This window comes from Antechinus flavipes, chromosome 1 (assembly GCF_016432865.1).
Source record: "Antechinus flavipes isolate AdamAnt ecotype Samford, QLD, Australia chromosome 1, AdamAnt_v2, whole genome shotgun sequence".
Lineage (NCBI taxonomy): Eukaryota > Metazoa > Chordata > Mammalia > Dasyuromorphia > Dasyuridae > Antechinus > Antechinus flavipes.
The window spans coordinates 184,169,662-184,192,592 of NC_067398.1; the positions used below are offsets into that span (position 1 = coordinate 184,169,662).

The window sequence follows — 22,931 nt, forward strand, 5'->3', positions numbered from 1 at the left end:
AAGACCTAACAGCGTCCAGATTAAAGGATCGAAGGGCCTGGAATATGATATTCCAAAAAGCTAAGGAACTTGGTATGCAACCAAAAATAACTTACCCAGACAAAATGAGCATCTTTTTCCAGGGAAGAAGATGGACATTCAACGAAAATAGCAAATCTCACCTATTTTTGATGAAAAAACCAGAACTTAACAAAAAGTTTGATCTACAAATATTGAACTCGAGAAACCTAAAAAGGTAAAAAGAAATCTTGGGAACTATATTTCTGCTATAAAGATATATAAAGAATACATGTATACCTTGTTCTAGAAAGTAGAGGTGGAAAGAAAATTGTACCCAGAAAAGAGTAAAGTGGGGTACTATATTTCACAAAGAAGCAAAGGAAACCTATTATATGTGAGAGAAAGAATGGGAGGGGGTTGAACATAGTGTATATCTTACTGCCCTCAGAATTGGCTTAAAGAGAAAAATTTTAGACATATTTGATTTATGGTGAAACTTCTCCTACCTCATTGAAAAGTGGGAGGGGAAAAGTGAAAAGGGAAGGAATAAGCTAAGCAGAAGGGAATACAGAAATTGTGAGGAAAAAGAGTAAGATGGGGGAGGAACTCTAAAGTGGGGGAGGGATACTAAAAAGGGAGGGCTGTGAGAAGTGGTGCTCACAAGTGTAATATTGGGAAAGGAGGTAAGGGGGAAGGAAGGGAGAAAAGCATAAACAGGGGTTACCAAGATGGCAAGTAATACAGAATTGATCATTTTAACCCTAAATGTGAATGGGGTAAATTCCCCCATAAAGAAGATGCGGTTAGCAGAATGGATTAAAAGCCAGAATCCTACAATATGTTGTTTACAGGAAACACACCTGAAGTAGGTAGATACATACAGAATAAAGGTAAAAGGTTGGAGCAGAATCTACTATGCTTCAGGTGAAGTCAAAAAGGCAGGGGTAGCCATCCTGATCTCAGATCAAGCTAAAGCAAAAATTGATCTAATTAAAAGAGATAAGGAAGGGCACTATATCTTGCTAAAGGGTAGCATAGATAATGAAGCAATATCAATATTAAACATATATGCACCAAGTGGTGTAGCATCTAAATTCTTAAAAGAGAAATTAAGAGAGCTGCAAGAACAAATAGACAGCAAAACTATAATAGTCAGAGATCTCAACCTTGCACTCTCAGAATTAGATAAATCAAACCACAAAATAAATAAGAAAGACGTCAAAGAGGTAAACAGAATACTAGAAACCTTAGATATGATAGGTCTCTGGAGAAAACAAAATGGAGACAGAAAGGAGTACACTTTCTTCTCAGCCGTTCATGGAACCTATACAAAAACTGGCCATATATTAGGACATAAAAACCTCAAACTCAAATGCAGTAAGGCAGAAATAGTAAATATATCCTTTTCAGACCACAATGCAATGAAAATTACATTCAATAAAAAGCCAGGGGAAAACAGACCAAAAAATAATTGGAAACTAAATAATCTCATACTAAAGATTGACTGGGTGAAACAGCAAATCATAGATATAATTAATAACTTCACCCAAGAAAATGACAATAATGAGATATCATACCAAAATGTGTGGGATGCAGCCAAAGTAGTAATAAGGGGTAATTTCATATCTCTAGAGGCCTACTTGCATAAAATAGAGAAAGACAAAGTCAATGAATTGGGCTTGCAACTAAAAATGCTAGAAAAGGAACAAATTAAAAACTCCCAGTCAAACACTAAACTTGAAATTCTAAAAATAAAAGGAGAGATCAATAAAATTGAAAGTAAAAAAAAACCTATCGAATTAATTAATAAAACTAAGAATTGGTTCTATGAAAAAAACAACAAATAGGCAAACCCTTAGTAAATCTTGATTTTAAAAAGGAAAGAAAAAAGTTTTAAAAATTAAAAGGGAGAACTTACCACTAATGAAGAGGAAATTCGAGCAATAATTAGGAGTTACTTTGCCCAATTTTATTTTATTTTATTATTATTTTTTTAAATTTTATTTTATTTAATAATAACTTTGTATTGACAGAATCCATGCCAGGGTAATTTTTTACAACAGTATCCCTTGCACTCGCTTATGTTTCGTTTTTTCCCCTCCCTCCCTCCACCCCCCTCCCCCAGATGGCAAGCAGTCCTATATATGTTAAATATGTTGCAGTATATCCTAGATATAATACATATTTGCAGAACCAAACAGTTCTCCTGTTGCACAGGGAGAATTGGATTCAGAAGGTAAAAATAACTCGGGAAGAAAATCAAAAATGCAATTAGTTCACATTCGTTTCCCAGTGTTCCTTCTTTGGGTGTAGCTGTTTCTGTCCAACATTTACCCATTGGAACTCAGTTAGGTCTCTTTGTCATAGAAATCCACTTCCATCAGAATACATCCTCATACAATATCGTTGTCGAAGTGTATAATGATCTCCTGGTTCTGCTCATCTAACTTAGCATCAGTCCATGTAGGTCTCTCCAAGCCTCTCTGTATCCATCCTGTTGGTCATTTCTTACAGAACAATAATATTCCATAACATTCATATACCACAATTTACCCAGCCATTCTCCACTTGATGGGCATCCATTCATTTTCCAGTTTCTAGCCACTACAAACAGGGCTGCTACCAACATTTTGGCACATACAGGTCCCTTTCCTTTTTTTAGTATCTCTTTGGGGTATAAGCCCAATAGAAACACTGCAGAATCAAAGGGTATGCACAGTTTGATAACTTTTTGGGCATAATTCCAGATTGCTCTTCAGAATGGTTGGATTCATTCACAACTCCACCAACAATGCATCAGTGTCTCCGTTTTCCCGCATCCCCTCCAACATTCATCATTATTTTTTCCTGTCATCTTAGCCAATCTGACAGGTGTGTAGTGATATCTCAGAGTTGTCTTAATTTGCATTACTCTGATCAATAGTGATTTGGAACACTCTTTCATATGAGTGGTAATAGTTTCAATGTCATCATCTGAAAATTGTCTGTTCATATCCTTTGACCATTTATCAATTGGAGAATTTTGCCCAATTTTATGCAAATAAATTTGATAACTTAAATGAAATGGATGAATACCTTCAAAAATATAGCTTGCCCAGATTAACAGAGGAAGAAGTAAATTGATTAAACAGTCCCATTTTAGAAAAAGAAATAGAATAAGCTATTAATCAACTCCCTAAGAAAAAATCCCCAGGACCAGATGGATTTACATGTGAATTCTACCAAACATTTAAAGAACAATTAACTCCAATGCTATATAAACTAATTGAAAAAAATAGGGATTGAAGGAGTCCTACCAAATTCCTTTTATGACACAGCCATAGTACTGATACCTAAACCAAGTAGGTTGAAAATAGAGAAAGAAAATTATAGACCAATCTCCCTAATGAATATTGATGGTAAAATCTTAAATAAAATATTAGCAAAAAGATTACAGAAAATCATCCCCAGGATAATACACTATGACCAAGTAGGTTTTATACCAGGAATGCAGGGCTGGTTCAATATTAAGAAAACTATTAGCATAATTGACTATATCAATAACCAAATTAACAAAAACCATATGATCATCTCAATAGATGCAGAAAAAGCATTTGATAAAATCCAACATCCATTCCTAATAAACACTTGAGAGAATAGGAATAAATGGACTTTTCCTTAAAAGAATCAGGAGCATATTTTTAAAACCATCAGTAAGCATCATATGTAATAGGGAAAAACTGGAAGCTTTTCCAGTAAGATCAGGAGTGAAACAAGGTTGCCCACTATCACCATTATTATTCAATATTATATTAGAAATGCTAGCCTCAGCAATAAGAGTTGAGAAAGAGATTAAAGGAATTAGAGTAGGTAATGAGGAAACCAAACTATCACTCTGCAGATGATATGATGGTATACTTAGAGAACCCCAGAGCTACTAAAAAGCTAGTAGAAATAATTCATAACTTTAGCAAAGTTGCAGGATACAAAATAAATCCATCACCAACATACATCACCAACAAAATCCAACAGCAAGAGATACAAAGAGAAATTCCATTCAAAATAACTGTTGACAGTATAAAATATTTGGGAATCTATCTGCCAAGGGAAAGTCAGGAATATATGAGCAAAACTACAAAACGCTTTCCACACAAATAAAGTCAGATTTAAATAATTGGAAAAATATTAAGTGCTCTTGGATAGGCCGAGTGAATATAATAAAGATGACAATACTCCCTAAACTAATCTATTTATTTACCAATCAGACTCCCAAGAAACTATTTTAATGATCTAGAAAAAATAACAACAAAAATATGGAAGTACAAAAGGTCGAGAATCTCAAGAATTAATGAAAACAAAAATCAAATGAAGGTGTCCTAGCTGTACCTGATCTAAAACTATATTAAGAAGCAGCAGTCACCACAACCATTTGGTATTAGTTAAGAAATAGATTAGTTGATCAGTGGAATAGGTTAGGTTCACAAGACAAAATGGTCAATAACTACAGCAATCTAGTGTTTGACAAACCCAAAGATCCCAACTTTTGGGATAAGAATTCATTATTTGACAAAAACTGCTGAGAAAATTCGAAATTAGTATGGCAGAAATTAGGCATGGACCCACACCTAACACCATACACCAAGATAAGAGCAAAATGAGTCCATGATTCAGGCATAAAGAACGAGATTATAAATAAATTAGAGGAACATAAGATAGTTTACCACTCAGACTTGTGAAGGAGGAAGGAATTTGTGACCAAAGATGAACTAAAGATCACTATTTATCACAAAATAGAAAATTTTGATTATATCAAATTAAAAAGCCTTTGTACAAACAAAACTAATGTAAACAAGATTAGAAATAAAGCAACAAACTGGGAAAACATTTTCACAGTTAAGGGTTCTGATAAAGGCCTCTTTTCCAAAATATATAGAGAATTGACTCTAATTTATAAGAAATCAAGCCATTCTCCAATTGATAAATAGTCAAAGGATATGAACAATTTTCAGATGATGAAATTGAAACTATTTCCACTCATATAAAAGAGTGTTCCAAATCACTATTGTTCAGAGAAATGCAAATTAAGACAACTCTGAGATACCACTACACACCTGTCAGATTGGCTAAAATGACAGGAAAAAATAATGATGAATGTTGGAGGGGATGCGGGAAAACTGGGACACTAATGCATTGTTGGTGGAGTTGTGAATGAATCCAACCATTCTGGAGAGCAATCTGGAATTATGCCCCAAAAGTTATCAAACTGTGCATACCTTTTGATCTAGCAGTGTTACTACTGGGCTTATATCCCAAAGAGATACTAAAGAAAGGAAAAGGACTGGTACATGCCAAAATGTTTGTGGCAGCCCTGTTTGTAGTGGCTAGAAACTGGAAAATGAATGGATGCCCATCAATTGGAGGATGGTTGGGTAAATTGTGGTATATGAATGTTATGGAATATTATTGTTTTATAAGAAATGGCCAGGATAAATACAGAGAGGCTTGGAGAGACTTACGTGAACTGATGCTAAGTGAAATGAGCAGAACCAGGAGATCATTATATATATTTCAACAATGATACTGTATGAGGATGTATTCTGATGGAAGTGGATTTCTTTGACAAAGACAAGATCTAACTAAGTTTCAATTGATCAATGATGGACAGAAGCAGCTACACCCAAAGAAAGAACACTGGAAAATGAATGTAAACTGTTTGCATTTTTGTTTTTCTTCCCGGGTTATTTTTTATCTTCTGAATCCAATTCTTCCTGTACAACAAGAGAACTGTTCGGTTCTGCACAATATATTGTATCTAGGATATATTGTGACAAATTTAACATGTATAGGACTGCTTGCCATCTGGGGGCGGGGGTGGGGAGAGGAAAAGTCAGAACAAAAGTGAATGCAAGGGATTATGTTGTAAAAAATTACCCAGGCACAGGTTCTGTCAATAAAAAGTTATAATTATTAAAAAATAAAATAAAATAAAATAAAAACTTTTCCATAACTGGTGAATGGGATTGAACGATAAGTACCATGATTTAGTCATTACAATCAATGATGTACTTTTTCTGTTTGAACCTATTTATCTTTCTTCATCTATGACAGCCATGAAAACTAAGCGTCAAAATATGATAAACATAAAATCAAACATTCAAATTTCTTCATCATCATGATTTGAAGAAATAATAAAAGCCAATTGCATTGCTCTGATTTGATCTATTGACCCTTCCCTTCCTAGATGCTCCTTTGGGAATCATGGAAGATTCCTCTCAAATCCTACCCCCTGAAACTTCCATGTAACAGAAGCTTTCACCCCTACATCCTAAAAATCTGCATCAACTCTGAACACTAAATCTGAACTGGTGTGTCTATTTTTTTCCCAATTTTTTTTTTAATGCAGTTAAGTAAAATGGCTGTTTTGTTTGAAGAAATGTACTAAATTGGTGTTTAGTTTGCTGAATATCCTAAGCCTGGGCACTAGCTCATTTGGAGTCAACCAAATAGCAATCAAATAGCCAACCAAGAATGCCTATATTTAAAAATTAGAGATTTCTAAAGATTATGTGGACTTTCTAATGAGGTGTTAGGTCTGGAGAGGGGGGACCTGGGTGACAATCCAGGCTCTTAAGCTTATAACTTGTATAAAGTAAGACCAATTACTCAGCTACTCTGGCTCCAGTTTCCTTATCTGCAAAATAAAGCAGTAAGGCAATCAAACTGAAATTATAAGGCAAATTTTGAACTAAGCTAAATAACCGTTATACCAAGATTTTGCAATTCTTTTTCAAATGTGATCTTCTCTTATGCATTACAGGTAGATACAAAGAATTCAATATTTACTTTGCTATTTAATTATATTTTAACTATATTTTTCTGAAGTGATTTATCTTGTAAACTTAAGTCATTCTTTTTTTTTTTTCTTTTGCTGAGGCAATTGGGGTTAAATGACTTACCTAGGGTCACACAGCTAGGAAGATCTTAGCTCATTCTTTAACAGAGACCTGGAGAGTGATAATTTTAGTACTTAATATGTAGAATTGTTATCTAGGGATGTAACCCAAATTATCAACAGAAGTAAACAGAAAATATGACTTGCAATTCAGTTTTACATACTGATTCAAAGAGTTGTAGGACACAGATTAGTCAACACAAAATTCTGGGTGGAAAGGAGCAGAAATGTATGACTAAGTTAAAATTCTTCATTAGGACTGCCAGTCTTGTCAATCTTCTCTCTTCTCAGATTTGAGTGGAACCTCTTTTCAAAAAATAAAATGGGACATGCAAGGCCAAGTTGTGCCATCGAATTGTAGGGGAATAGGCCTCGGGAGGATGATGCTGACAGGAGGGATATGGAAAGGGCATGGACCAAAAAGATCCATTCATTAAAACTGGCAAATGTGTCAAATTGCACCTAAAATCTGTCAGGATCCTGCAACATCTAACACAGATGTCTTTCAGTTAGGTTTCATAAAGAAAAGAATGCTGGACCAGGAGGCAGAAAGACTCATCTTCCTAAGTCCAAATCTGGCTTCCTGTATAATGAGCTGGAGAAAAAAATGGCTAACCACTCCAGTGTCTTTGCCAAGAAAACACCAAAACAAGTCACAAAGAGCAGAATACAACTAAAATGATCAAACAACAAAAGTTTCTGGAGAAGAGAAACCTGCATTATTCTGTATATAAAACTTATAATAGAAATAAAGATGATAAAGATGTTATCAAAAGAAATTCATTAGTAGTAACCAAAATATAATTATTTATATTTAATATTTAAACAGAAGTAATATGAGAATTGGGATAATGAAATAGTCACTGGATTAGGTAAGGGAATAAGTTTCTTATTGAAGTATAAGTGTGCAAAAAGAAAAATAGCATTCTGAAAATAGAATATAGATTTATGATTTATGATGAAAAATTCAAAATAATCTTAGATTTTCATCAAAATTATCTATCAAAAATTTAAAATCTAACTCTCTGATTATATGTTGGTGATCTGAATTGGTCAAAAGTGGTTTTTCACCAGGACCTCTCTACATCAAAGAATCATAAGTTAAAATCACAATAAAACAAACAATATAACAGAAATAAACTTTCACTCTTCAGTTTGTCCCTTTATGCCCCCTACCATGAGGAAGCTTACTCAAGTGGGTAAACAATAATAGCATTTTGAACAAATTTGTTACTATGGAGAAATGATAAATAATCATCATCTTATTATTCCTGTTCTTCACTACTCCCAGTCACTTATTCTACTATTTACATATCTCAATCCCATGGTATAAAACTAGAAATTTTTGTAGTCACATTCTTAATTAATGCTAGGATGACTGATGTTAATTTCACTCAAATAAAATATTCTTTTTTTAATCAATCATACAGATGTGAATACTTTTTAATCTAAATCTATGAATTTATCATATGGTGAATTCCCAATACAGAAATTCTTTCATGGGTGCTGATAGGTCAATCATCTGTAATTTATATTTTAGACAGCTGTATAATACACCAAGAGGTTAAATGATGATCACATAATGAGTATATAAGAGATAAGCCTCATGGAAACACTCATTAGGACAAATTTCCATTGCTCCTAACCTCTACGCAAGTTACTTTTCTTTTTTGTTTCTAAATCAGATTCCAAATCTGTAATATGAAATATAATTTTCTCTCTCTTTTTGAAGTATAGATATACACTGATTGACACAGTGATTGTGTTTAATTCTATGGAAATGCTTATTTATTAAGGCTTTTCCTCTTATGTATATATCAAAAAAGATCTGGTGAAAGAATATTCCATAGCTATAATAAACAGAATGTCAACACAGAAATAATGTTAGATGGGAAAGAATAAAGAAAATCTCTTTTATTAAATCTGCAAAGAAATACATGTTGCAATATATGAAATCACCATAAAAGAATGGTTTTGCTAAGACAACTTTCTACAAGTTTTTATGATGTCTATAAAAGAAAGCCTTTTAGACTGTATCTTTGCTGAGTGTTCCATTCCTACCACAACTTGGTTAATTTATAAAGTTTCATAGCAGAGTGGAATTTCATGATATGCCTTGATTTTAATGCCAATATCTCTAGCACTGAGCAAATTAACCTACTTATGCTCTTATCAACCTTTTATCTACAAGCCACACTCCAATTGGATAATATAATATAAAGGGATGGATTTATTTATATAGAACAAAGAATATCAAAGGAACAAGAATAATACATAAAAGAAACATAAGAACCAATATTTGATAAACCAAATAATAAGTTATTCTCATACCTAACAATGTAATTAAGAAAGACAATCAACTCTCTTAAATATGTCACAAGATATAAATACAGGTTTGCATATCTCACTGCCTAAATTGAAAGCAATTATTCAATCCTCAGATATTCTCCACAGCTCTGCTTGACGATGATTGCACTTCAGTGAAAATTTATAGGATTTTTCAAATTCACATATCTTTAAAACTCTATTCAGATAAATAACTAGATTAGAACCTTTTATTACCAAGATTTAAACCCAGGTATCCCAAGTACTAAAATGCTGCTCTTCTCTGTGATTGATGCTTTCTTTTAAATAGCCAAAGGTTAGGTGAGCTTAGTAAAACACTGTAAAATAATCACCATCTCAGGTACTTTTAACTCAAGTAAATCAATGGTGAAAATGGGAAACTTCAGTCTGTACTGTATTTACTTTTACTTTACTGGTAATTTTTTCATTTACTCTACTTCTTACTACCACACACTATCCACTAACAAGGCCTCGACCTCCCAAAAATCAATCTTCAAGATCAAAAGATAGAGAATGGAAATACCCTCCCCCAATCCTATCCCTCTCACTCTTCAGCAACATAGATTTTAGAATCTGAAAAATTTAATCTTTGCTGTGGTATCCTAATACCTAATGAATAATACCTAATAAAGGTAATTTACTACTGAAAGTGCTTCAACTCTTCTGAAAATCAATAGGAAATTAAGCAAGGAAAATTACTAAGTTGATCATGCCCTTTGATTCAGATACTTCAAAACTAGAACTACATGCCCCAAAGTGATAGTACATATCCCTAAGTTGATTATGCCCTTTAATTCAGACATCTCATTATTAGAATACCATATCCCAAAATGGTAGTACATATTAATAATAGCATTACCTAAAATAACAAAAAGCTAAAAACAAAATAGGTACTCAATAATTAGGGAATGGTAAAACAAATTATGCTATTTGAATATAAAGAAACATGACTACTCTGTAAAGAATGATAAATGAGAATTTAGAGAATCATGTGATGATTTGTATAAAGCAATACAGAGTTAAAAAAAAAAAAGCAAAGTCAAAAGAACAAAATGACTTCAACAATGTAAAGAAATCAATATGGAACAGCAACAAAATCCTGGTGAAATACAAGTTATAAGTGTCAAGTTTAAAGGATACATTTCTCTTCTCTGTGATTAATCAATAATCTGCATGGGCAGTTGTTGAAAAATATGTGTTGAGACAAAATTATTTTAAAATTTTAAAACTGAAAAGCTTAATACATGTGTGTTTGTCCATGAACAAATATGTGCCATGCCATGAAGGAGACTTTTTTACAGGCTTAATCAGCCTCAGTATTTTAAGTCTTAATTCTCCCCACATCACAAAAGTTCTGATAGTAATAAAAAGCTCTCTTTTTTTATTAACTCATGAAGCTTCTGTTAAAAAGTCAGCAATTAAACCACATAAACAAAGAACCAGGTATTCCTGTCATTCAAAAGCAAAGAGCATGTAATAAGTATAAAGCTAGAAGGTACACTGAATGTTATATAGTCTACAAATTCCTTTGACCTAATATTTCTATCAAGGGAGAGAAAGAGAAGGGGGAGAGAAGGAGGGAGGGAGAGAGAAGGGAAGGGGGAAAGAGAGAAAACACTCTAATATATGTATATTTACTTACTTATAAATGATTTTTTCACTCATGTCTGACTTTCCCTGATCCTCTTAGGGTTTTCTGGGCAAAGATACTGAAGAGATTTTCCATTCCCTTCTTTAGTTCAGTTTACAGAGGAGGAAACTGAGGTAAACAGGGTTAAGTGACTTGTCTAAGATCACACAACTAGTAAGTATCTGAGGGCAGATTTGAACTGGGGAAGATGAGTCTTTCTTCATCCAGGCCCAGCACTCCATCCATTGTGTCACCTAGATGCCCCTATAAAGGATATACATATGATGTACATATGATACTCAAAATTATGTGCATATAAAAACACAGAAAATAGATATTTTTAAAGAATGAGATAAAGAGGAAATAAAACTTATTTCTAGAATCAGGGGCTTTACTGAGTAGAAAAATAACATGGTCAGATCTGCATTTGTGGAGAATCACTTTGGTGACTATGGAGGAGAGATGAGAAATGGGAGACCAATTAGGAAGCTATTGAAATAATTCAACCAAAAGGTAATAAAAGCCTGAACTAAAGAGATGTAAGCATAGAAAATAGTATATAAGTATAGAAAAGAGAATCTATATGAGAGATTTTATGCAGGTAAATATGTCAAGATTTGCAAGTGGGTAGATATTGAAGGGTGATAGAGGGTGAGGCATTGAAGAGAATATTAAAGAACACAATGAGTGGAGGGGTAATGGTTCGCAAAAATTATCAGAAAACTTCTAAAAAGGGGATGATTTAGGTGGAAAGATAATACAATCTATAATGCAAATCTCAATACATCCATATTTGCTTGTCCTTTGCTATTGTCTCCTACTGAAAAAATAAGTAAAGGTGGAGCCAAAATGACAGTGACTGGAAACAATACAGCCAAGCTCTCCTCTTTAAAATTTCTCCAAAGAGATCAAAAAAATGCACCAGAACACACTTCAGTGGGAAAATTCACAATCCCACATCATTTGTCCAATCCAGGTCAGCATACAGCCAGATAGAGAAATCTGCAGACTTTAAGGTAGGGTCAGGACAGGAGCACATCAGAGCACCCAGTGCCCAAGACAGGGTACACACCAGGAAAGATCAAGACCCACCCAATGGCACCCTTAGACCAATTCTGGAGCTCTGCAACAAGAACAGGCACCAACTAGCAGCTCTGTCACTAGTTCCAAGTCCAGGGAATGCAGAGGAAGGAATCCTGTGTTCCCAGGTAGGAAGGCCTACAGGTCCCAAGCAGGCGCAATGAGGTGCCTCAGATCACACATGTGGATCAGGGTCTCATTTACAGCATCTAGCCCAATCTGCAAAGGAATAAGCACATAAGAATCCCAGGCCAAAGGAGAGCCTACATTTGTCATTGAACCAACAGAGCTTTCCAGTTAGGATTCCAGCAGCAATCTACTCTTAGTCAGGCTCAAGCTTGATTCAGGAACTTACAGGAATTTAGACCAGATTGTAACCATCAGAATTTGTTCTGAATCAGACTACTTTAGGATTAGTAAAAGCTTATAAGTGTATCCTGGAGTAATATAAGATTTAATCCCCTAAGAAAGAAGCAATAGGATCATCCCAGAGACTTCCCTCCAAAAGTGCTACAAAGCCTATCCCTAACATCAAATTCAAAGTCAGGAAATAAGCTAGAAAAATTAAGCAAACAAACAAACAAAAAAATTTACCATAAAGAGCTCAAGACACAAACTCAGAAAAAGAGAATTATTTTAAAACATCTATAAGCAATGCTTCTGAGAAAAACACAATTTGAGTACACATAAATAGAATTTCTGGAAGAGATGAAGAATCAAAATAAGAGTTAAAAACCATTTTGATAAGAGAAATGAGGGAAAAAGAGGGGAAAAAAAAGAGGAAAAGGTGGAAAAGAAATGAGAATTCTAGAGAAAGAATTGTGTTATGAGCCAGAACTTGAAACAAGGTGTTAACTCACTGGAATTGATAGAAACAATGCTTATGTTTACACCTTTGAGAGTTCACACATTAACTCACACATTAGAGTTCACAAGTTTGGGAGATTCACAAAGTTACACCTCCCACAATCCCACTCTCTCAGAGGAGGAGGAGTCAACCTTTGAGTTCACACTTAAGAGATCATATATAAGAAGCTCTCAGAGCCTCAGTCAGCCAGTAAGTTCAGTTCCGAAGAACCAAGATTCAGAGATATCTGGAGGCTGAAGCTGGCAGACAAGCTGCAAGAGCTCGTGGAAGCAAGAGGGAGATAGGCCTCTAAGAAAACTAACCAAGCTATTTTGAAGGAGACAATAAAGGATTTAAACTTTTAACACCTGGCTGCATTTGAGGTGATTATTGATCTGAACTGAAACTAAGGCTGCCTCCAGAAGCCCCCGAGAAACCTGGTCCCAGAGAACCATCATATTTTAGAAAAGAAGAGAATACCATACATTTGGAAGGGCAATTAGCTTGTCACAAGAGTTACATAATTGTGCTCAAACAACACCCCCCCCCCCTGAAAATTAGAATGATCCAAATGGAAACTAATGAGTTCATAAGGCAACAAAAAATATTAAAACAAAACCAAAAAGCTGAAAAAAAAAAATCCAAAGCTTCCTAGTAAAAAGAAAGAAAAATACTGCAAACAGCCAGAAAGCAAGAATTCAAGTACAATTAGAATCATACACAATTTAGCAGCCACCACTAGGAAAGAATAGAAATTCTGGAATATAATATTCAAGAAAGCAAAGGATCTGGGCTTACAGCAAGAATAACTTAACTAGCAGAAGTGAGTCATTTTAATAGCATCCCTAATTCCATTATAAAAGCATTCCTAATGAAAAGATCAGCATTATATAGAAACTCTGAATTTCAAAAACAGGAGTGAAATCATAAAAAGATAAACATGAATTAATAATAAAGAATAAATTGCTTACTTATGGAAAGTTATTAAATATGTACCCCCTGGGAACCCTATCATCATCAGGGTTCATAGAGGGAACCCAATTTGATAAAGCTTGGGAGTGGTTCTGTTATGTCTTGATGTTCTTAAGGAAAGAGTTTAAAAAAGGAAAAAAGAAAGAAAGAAAAATACTGTGGGAATGGAGGTTGGAATGGAATGGAAGGTTAGGGAAAATTATCTCATACAATCACAATATATACATAGGTACATAGGGTATAGGGGAAGGGAAAGTAAAAAGCTAGAAAGTAAGGGAAAGTAAAGCTAAAAAAAAAATTAAGCAAACAAATAAAAAAAAAATTTTACCATAAAGAGCTCAAGGCACAAACCCAGAAAAAAAAGAATTATTCTAAAACATCTATAAGCAGTGCCTCAGAGAAAAACACAACTTGAGCACAAATAGAATTCCTGGAAGAGATGAAAAATGAAAATACGAGTTAAAAAACATTTTCATAAAAGAAATGAGGGAAAAGGGAAAAACATAGAAAATGGGGTACAGGATTCAGGGAAGGGAAAGTAAGGAGGGAATAGTCCACACTTGAATCTCATTCTTATCTGAACTGAACCAAAAAAGAAAACACACAAAATAATTGGGTAAAGAAATACTTTTCATTCAACAGGGAAATTAGAGGGAAAAGAGATAAAGAAAAAGGGAAATTAGAAAGGGAGGGGAGATTAGGGGAGGAATTAGTTCTGAGCAAAACAAATTCTTAAGCATACATAAAATGATTTATACTTCTTTTGGAGGTAGCAATGGATGAGAATCTTAGGGAATGCCTCTAACTTGGAAAATGGATAAACCCAAAATGGTATATAAATATGATGGAAGACTATTGTCCTGAACTCTTATCAGTATATGACTAACCATAATTTCAAAGGACTAATAATAAAACGTGCTACCCAGCTTTTATGAGAGAACTTTTAGAAAAAATGAAAGAAATTATTTCTGAACATGGCCAATGGTGAAATTTGTTTTGATTGGCCACATATGTTTATAATGAGTTCGTTTTTCTTGTATTCTCAATTAGGGAGGAGAATTGGGGTGGGAAGATAAGAAGGCAGATTTTGGTTGATGAAAACAAATAAAATATTTTTAAAAAATAAACAAAAGTGGTGGTTCACTGACATCAAAATTCTCATTTTATTATACCAGGTAACACAAAAGTGAGAACAATGACTGCAACTCAGTAATACTTTGCAACAGTAACTCTGTGAGGTAGAATCATAGGCATAAAACCCACTTGACTATTGGAGTTAAAAGGTTCTTAGAGTCCAAGAGCTTCTAGCCTTTCATTTTATAGACAAGGGAACTTGTCTCAGAGGTTTTAGGTGACTCAGAGAATTTAGGTGACTTGTCCAAGGACACAGAAATGGTGATCACATTCAAATGCAAGGTTTGGGGCATTTAATCCAATAATGTTCCCACTATACCAGTCTCATAAATTGATTTAGAACCTATGTTGCTTGGTCAGCCAATTGCATCATTCCTTAACTTTTTCATAAAACCACTGCTTAGTTTGAAGAAAGATAAACTAAAGCTACTTATTAGTTTGTTTTGTTTGAATACATTTCCACATTTAATGTATTTATGTATAAAAGATAACAATAAAAAGTTGTAATGCTTTAAAATCTGAAATCAAATCTAGAACTTAAAAAAAGGATTTCTTAGCTGAAGTTGTATTATCATTTTTTAAAGTAGGGAGCATAAGCAGATGAAGTGCCAAATCACAGTGGAGCACAGAATCATCTTTAGCAGCATTAACAGGCCATGCTACTCATATTCATCCGTTCACTCAATATAAAGGGAATTTTATCATTCCTCAGATTTGTGCCTCAGTTCCAAAACTAATTACTGAATCCCATGCTTCTCAAAAGGGAAACTAATTTTCAGAGGCCAGACCCAAATACATTTCTTCCTGAATCAAGGGCCAATTCTTTAGCTATTATAACAAAGTGCCTCATTATTAATCTTAAAAACACTATTTTTAAGAGAAAAAATATAAGTCTCACACTTTGATTCAAAGGCATCAACAAGATGCAAAAAGGTACAAGAAAAAGGCAGTCAATTTCTTAGACATTTTTAAGACGAGTTTTACTATATACAAATTCATCTTAAAAAGGTCTAAGAAATTTACTGGACAATAACAGACAAAAGTGTTATAATGGCAGCCAAAAAAAATGCAAAAGCTATCTTGGGTCCCTTGTAGGAGAGACCAGTTTCTAGGGAAAAGGAGGTGATAATTCTGTCATACTCTGCCATGATCAGACAATTGTTTGCTTCTTGTAGTTTGTCCTTCATTCTCAGAGGACCAATGCATTAAGAAGATGATATCTTGACTTTCTAGTGAATTGAATTTAAGGAAGGCAGGCCTGTTACAAAGTCATCAGTCTCACTCTTTCCTCTAGAGTGCCAATGGTTAAGACATAAGTCAAGATAACTGGCCAGCCCAGGATGCAGTAGAAAACCTCAGTCAAACTTTTGAGTTCCCTTATTTTTTTTCTCAATAGTATTTCATTTTTTCAAATACATATAGTTTTCAACATTCATTTTTGCAAGATTTTGGATTCCAAGTTTTTTCTCCCTCTCTCTCCCCCAGACAGCAAGCAATCAAATTAAACATGTACAATACTTTTAAACATATTTCCATATTAGTCATATTGTACAAGAAAAATCATATAAAAAAGAAAAAACACGAGGAAGAAAAAGCAAGCAAACAAAAAAAAATGAAAATACTAAGCTCTGATCCACATTTAGTCTCTATAATATATAACAACTGCTTCTATTTGAATTGTCTTAGGAAGATTTTGAAGATCACCTGGCAGAACAAAATATCAGACACTGAGGTCCTTTCTCAAACTAAGTTGCCAAGCATTCCAATTCTATTGCAGAGAGCACAATTCTGTTGGGCTCACCACATTGTTCAAATGTTAAATGCACCCTTACCCAAAAAATTATGGGAGAATTCACACAGGGCAAGGACTCAAAAGGTGGTCAGAAAAAGCAATATAAGGACACTCTCAAGGTCTCTCAAGAAATTTAGAATCAATTTTATGACATGGGAGACCCTGGCACAGGACTGTCCAGCATGGTGTGCCCTCATTAAAGAAGGCACTCTGTAAGCAAAGCAGAATTGAATTAGTCCAAAATAAAGATGAAATCTGCAGTTAGAGAAGTCACCCCAAATATTCTTAGGGATTTTTTGTGTCTGACCTGGGGCAGATCATTCTGAGCTGGTTATGGTCTGATCAGCCATAATTGGACACATTGTAACTTGACTCTATAAAGGTCCTATTCAAGAATGAAGGACAACAACGAACTAATCAGTCTCTATACTTCTCTCTCTGGAGATGGATGGCATAGTCTATCTCAAATCTATTGGAATTGTCTTAGATCACAGCAGTGCTGAAAAGAACAAGTCCATCACAACTCATTGTTACTGTGTACAGTGTTCTCCCAATTCTGCTCACTTCACTCAGCATCACTTCATGTCTTTACAGGCTTTTCTGAAATCATCCTGCCAAAATTTCTTATAGAGCAATAATAATAATAATAATAATAATAATATTCCATTACATTCATATACATAACTTATTCAGCCATTCTTCAACTGGTGGGCATCCATTCAGTTTCCAGTTCCTTATATTAGGGGGAAAAAAAAAAAACCAAGGGCTGCTACAAACATTTTTGCACATGTGAGTCCTTTTCCTTCGTTTATGATTTCTTTGAGATACAGACCCAGCAGAGATCTTGCTGGATCAAAGGGTATGCACAATTTAACAGTTCTTTGGGCATAGTTCCATCATTGGTTCCATCATTTTACAACAATGCATTCATGTCCCAGTTTTCCCACATCCTTCTAACATTTAGCATTATATTTTCCTATCATCTTAGCCAATACTTAGGTATGAAGTAAAACCTCAGAGTTGTCTTAATTTGCATTTCTCTTATCAATAGTAATTTGGATCATTTTTCAAGTTTACAAATAATTTTAATTTCATCATCTGAAAATTTTTCATATCCTTTGACTCAGTTCTCTCTAGATTTTAGAAATGAAGCCTTAATCATAAATACCAGCTGTAAAAAGGTTTCTTTTTCTCTTATCATCTTAGCTACAATGGTTTTATTTGTGAAAACCTTTTTAATTTAGTATAATCAAAATTATCTATTTTGCATTTCTTAATGTTCTCTAACTCTTCTTTGGCCACAAATTCCTCCTTTCTCCAAAGATCTGACAGGTATCCTTTTTTCTCCTAATTCTGAAGCATTACTATTTAAGAATGACAATGGAGTTTCCAGAACATGATTGTGAAGGACCTCAAATTCATATAAGTCAGTTGAAGAAATATATCAACAAAGAAGACTCCAGAAAGGCATACTAAGTGAAGGGATTATATGGAAGAAAGATTCAACTAGTCTTGATGTAACTATAGGCTAGAATTAGGAACAATGAGTAGAAGTTACAAAAAGGCAAAATCAGGCTCAACCAAGCATAAAGAAAAACACTACAACAATGAGAGTTATTGAAAATAGATGAGATAGTCTTTGAAAGTAGTGAATCACCTTTACAGAAGTTTTTCAAAGAAAAGTTGTTTGGCCATTTGAAGCTTATGCTATAATGAGAATTCTTTTTTCAGCTATAGATTGTACTCTATGGACTATTCTGAAATTCAGCAATTTTGTTATCCTTTTGGACTTATGCAAACCCTCTAAAAAATGGCAGGGAGAAAACAGATGAAGGCAGCCAAGGGAGGAGTCAATGTGATAAACTACCACTCACCCAAGAAGGTACTCTGCCTCCTCATATATACCTTTTAGAATTCCTACCTCTCTTCAAAGCTCAGCGCCTGTTCTATTTATGTGAGGCCTTTTCTGATATCCCAGTTACTACTGTCTTCCTGATAAAATTACTTTGCATAAAATCCTACTTATGTATGTCATCTCCATAATAGAAGAAGTCTCTTGAGCACAGGGACTATTACATTTTTGTCTTTATTTCTCAGTAACCTATCATGCCTAGCACATAGCAGGTATTTAATAAATACTTGTTAATAAATTATACAAATCTTTCATCTGAGTATAAGAATTAGAAAAATGAGCAATCACACTAATGTTGGAAAAGGTTCTCTTACATGATACATGAAAACCAGTAGAGTTCCAACCCTATTTAACCAGGGCTGACCATGATTATATCACAGAAATGACTTGTTGAGGTGCAGTAGGAACATACAGTTGTATAAAGTTGAGGTCACACAGCTAATTTGTGTTAAACATAAAGACTAGAATTAAGGTCTTATGACGTAGGTTACTTGTCTTTTATGCCATACTACCGCTGATGAATGGGCAATTGGGCTTTTGTCTAATGGTTAGTTTCATGAGCCAAAGGATCATGAATTTAGAGTTGTAAGGAATCATTAAGGGCATCAAGTCCAACTCCTTTCTTTTTATAAATGAGGAAAATACTGGAGACTACTGCTCACAGTCAATAACATAATTAGGATTGAAATTCAGGTCTTTTTTTTTTCTGCTCTATGCTCACTACCTTTAATATTTTGCCTTTTTCTTTTACTCATACTTGACAGATCCATGATTTCCTTCTTATATAGGTATTCCCTCCAGACACAGATCATAATCTCTGTTGGAATATTCTTGTAACTGAAAACTTTATCACCTGAAGGCAATCTTATGAACTTCTCCACATAAATGTCAGACATTCAGTCCATCACCATGCCTGTAGTTAGGAAGGGCATAATCTCTGGAAATTCTATTCAGTGATTGGTAGCATGAGAATTTGTTTGATCTCCTTTATGGAGGTAGACAGGTATAAATCATGATGGCCAGAATAGTCTTACTTTTATATAGAAAATGAGTTACATAAAAGACAGAGTACTCACAATACTTCATTAATGCACTAACTATAAATTTAAAACGATTAAAATTAGCAAATGAATGAAGCACTTTTGCTTTATAATAACCCTTGCTTTCTAAATCCTAATCCATGAACTTCCCTCAGGTCTCAGTTCCTCTATAAAGTCTGAAGTGCAGATTTCTTTTCCAAAAGTTCTCTTCCTTTGGTATAATCTCTACACTTCTGGTTTCCAAATGTTAAGATTAACCTTTAAAACACACGCCGAAAAATTATACGAGTTCCCTTGCTTTATTAGAACGCACCCTAAAGTGTAAAAGGCCATTTCTTATCAAGAACTGAAAAAGTGCACCCAGGATACCAGGGGCCTCAGTCAAAAACGGACCCCAATATCCTAAAGAGGGAGCATGCCGATGTTAGCCGGCACCCCTAAAATGTCCCACTAGCACCCAACCCAAAGAGTAGCGCTCCTCTTGGTAAGCGTAGGCAACTGCACCCAGCCAGAGGGAGTGAAGCTGCAGAAACTCCAGAAGACCAGGGACCATCTGAATGAGTCTGGATGTCTGCAAAAGCGGAGAACAGGATACAGAAGACTGGAAATGAGAGGTAGGGAGAAGGGGATCCTAGTAGCGCCCCTTGGAGACACGAAGTAGGTGAAAAGGGCGTGGAGGTACTGTGTGGGGGTCGAAGTGTCCCAAAGCTACGGACTACACCAAGATCAATATTTGGCTGGGGGGAAGGAGCGGGAGACTAAAGCAGCTTCCTATCAACCTAGTGAAAGAGGAGCGGGAAGATCCTTCTATGATAGCTAAAGAGGAGCATCTTAGCACAGTTCCTAGCACACTCTAGGCGCCTAATTAATGCTCGCTGACTGACTTGGGGTCTTCAGGTCGAGTGTGCCCTAACTCTGCAGTCCAGTCCGTCCAAAAGAATCAAGCCCGAGAGTACCAGACCGCCAGGGAAAGCGCAGGTAAGCGCCAATCACTTACCCTCCTGACCCTCCCCAGCCCCCAGGGTCCTGGAGCAGCTTTATCCTCCTTAGCGACTGTGTAGGAGCGTCAGTGACAACCACCCGGAAGCCTCGGAAACTATTTCCGGGGTTACGCCCGAGCGGCGGGAAATCCTCCCCTAGAATTCCAAAACTAGTGGACCTGCTTGTCGTTTCTCTGCTTCTGTTTCGATCTTCCGACGTGCGGCTCTGGGAGCTCAGCTTTGATAGCCAGACTGGGAAAGGTAATAGGCGTCTCCTGAAAACTACTTAGTTTTTTCGAGCGGCGTTTACGCCCCCTGGAGGTTCAACGACCCTCTGTTTACCTAAAATGTAAGGAAGTTCTTTTCCCTTTCCCAAGAATGGTATTTTCCTTATTTCCACCCACTCCTATCCCCCCGCCGGGCTTTGCTGCGTTGGTAGGACCGAGCTCTGTGCCCGCCCCCTCGCTCCTGGGATGTGGATACTCGGGTTGTATGTTCCGGGATACGCCGCAGCTGCCCATCCCCCTCGGCTTGAATCCGAGGCCACTCCTCTAGTATTTGCAAGACCTATTCCCAAGAGTCCCTGCCCTGAAAGAGGACTTCATCTGTCAAAGGCTCCCAGTCTTGGAAGCCTGCCCAGCTTTCAGGTGCTGAGACCCCATTTCTAAGCCCATTTTCTCCTCCCCCAGGATAAAGAAGTGTGAACTCTTGCGAAACGCTAGGAAATAAATATGAACCCATGCCATCCGCGTGGATGCCGACCCCTTCCCTCCTCCCCGTGCGCAGTAGCGTGTTATAGGGGTGGGATACCACATCCAGAGTTCTTGTGCGTGTAAAAACGTGTATGTTGGTACTTCGTCCGGCATCATAGTAATTCTGCCTGAGAAGGCTGAAACTTGGATCAGATTTCCTGGTGCGGTCTTGTGCCCCGCTAAGATTTGTTAAATCTCACTTAGGGAAGTTTAGTTGGCTTAATGGGCCTTTTTGTCCTTCGTTCTCGAAGAGGACCATAACATCAGAGAGATGATGCCATAATATGCAAATAAATTGAATTCATGTGAGAGTGGGCTTCACCAGTCCCAGTCACCAGTTCCACTTTCTCCCCCAAAGCCATTTGTATACTTTTGAAGTTAGCTTTAGAAGTAATAAATCCCCCTTACTGATTAATAGTTATTCTATAAAATCATTTCATGTTATTTTTAAGAAAATTTGGGGAAAAAAAACAACTTGAGGTCCTATTGCCAGTTATGTTTGTAACCACGTAATTGTTAACATGTTTTGTTTTTATTTATTGATTTAATAATTTTTTTCAATACGTCTGTATTTGGGAGGAACCTTTACCGTCTTAAGAAAAGTTGGTGGCTTTATGGATGGGATTGTCCAATAAACATTTATTGAGCACTTACTTTGCCAGGATTGTATGATAAGTGGTAGGGATATCGTTAATAAAAAGAAACACAGTCCTGACTCTTAAGGTGCTTACAATGCACAGAAGGATGATGCTGTTAATGGTGACCATGGGGGTGTTTTTTCCATACCTGGAGTTCCCTATAGGAATTAAAAAGGAGCTTTAGACAGCTTCCCTTTTCTCCCTTCAGTCCCTCCTCCCCCCCCCCCAAAAAAAAAAAAAAAGTACCGAGTGTTTTGCTGTAGGATTATGTTGGTGGGAGGGTAAGGGAAGAAAGTTTGATAACTTACTTGGGGAATTCACAATATCTCCTCAGAACTTATTCAAATCTTATTTTATATGTGTAAGCAAATAAGCATAGTTGCTGTTTTTTTCTGAATCCAAATCATATACTTTGGTTTTTCATGGTCTTCAAAAACTGGATCTTGCATGGTATTTTATTGAGAAAGCATCAAGCAGAATCATTCAAGAGTAAATCATTGACAAAGTTTGAACGTTTTTGCAAACTATAAGTTTTCTAAAGTTTTCTTGTGTTTTTTTACCTTTCAGCTTAATTTTAACATCTTAGTCTTTGGGGAAATTTTATTACTCTAAACAGGTCTCTTTGGGAGATACAAAAGGATAAAAACTTTAATAAAATCAATTATATTGTACTTTTAAAGATCAGCTATGATATAAACTTTTCCCTTAATATGAAGTTGCAGGTAAATGTTTGCTTTACTACTTAGGATAAAGGTGAAAATCTTTGTAAAACAGAATTGATAGTATTTTATAAGATTAAGATTATTTAATTGAATGTTCAGTCAACACACATTTATCATTAAATAGTGATCTCTTTTAACATAAAAAGTAATTTCTG

At 35.4% G+C, this 22,931-nt stretch overlaps 1 protein-coding gene across 1 annotated transcript in view; it reads right to left on the bottom strand.

The window, feature by feature from the left end:
* The window catches only part of KIAA0825 (KIAA0825 ortholog), a 552,136-nt gene extending 529,574 nt beyond the window's left edge, over positions 1 to 22,562 (bottom strand). Inside the window, exon 1 of the mRNA XM_051971455.1 lies at positions 20,682 to 22,562. The gene's annotated coding sequence lies outside the window, so the exon portion shown is untranslated. The remainder of the gene's footprint in view (positions 1 to 20,681) is intronic.
* Positions 22,563 to 22,931: the final 369 nt, after the last annotated feature.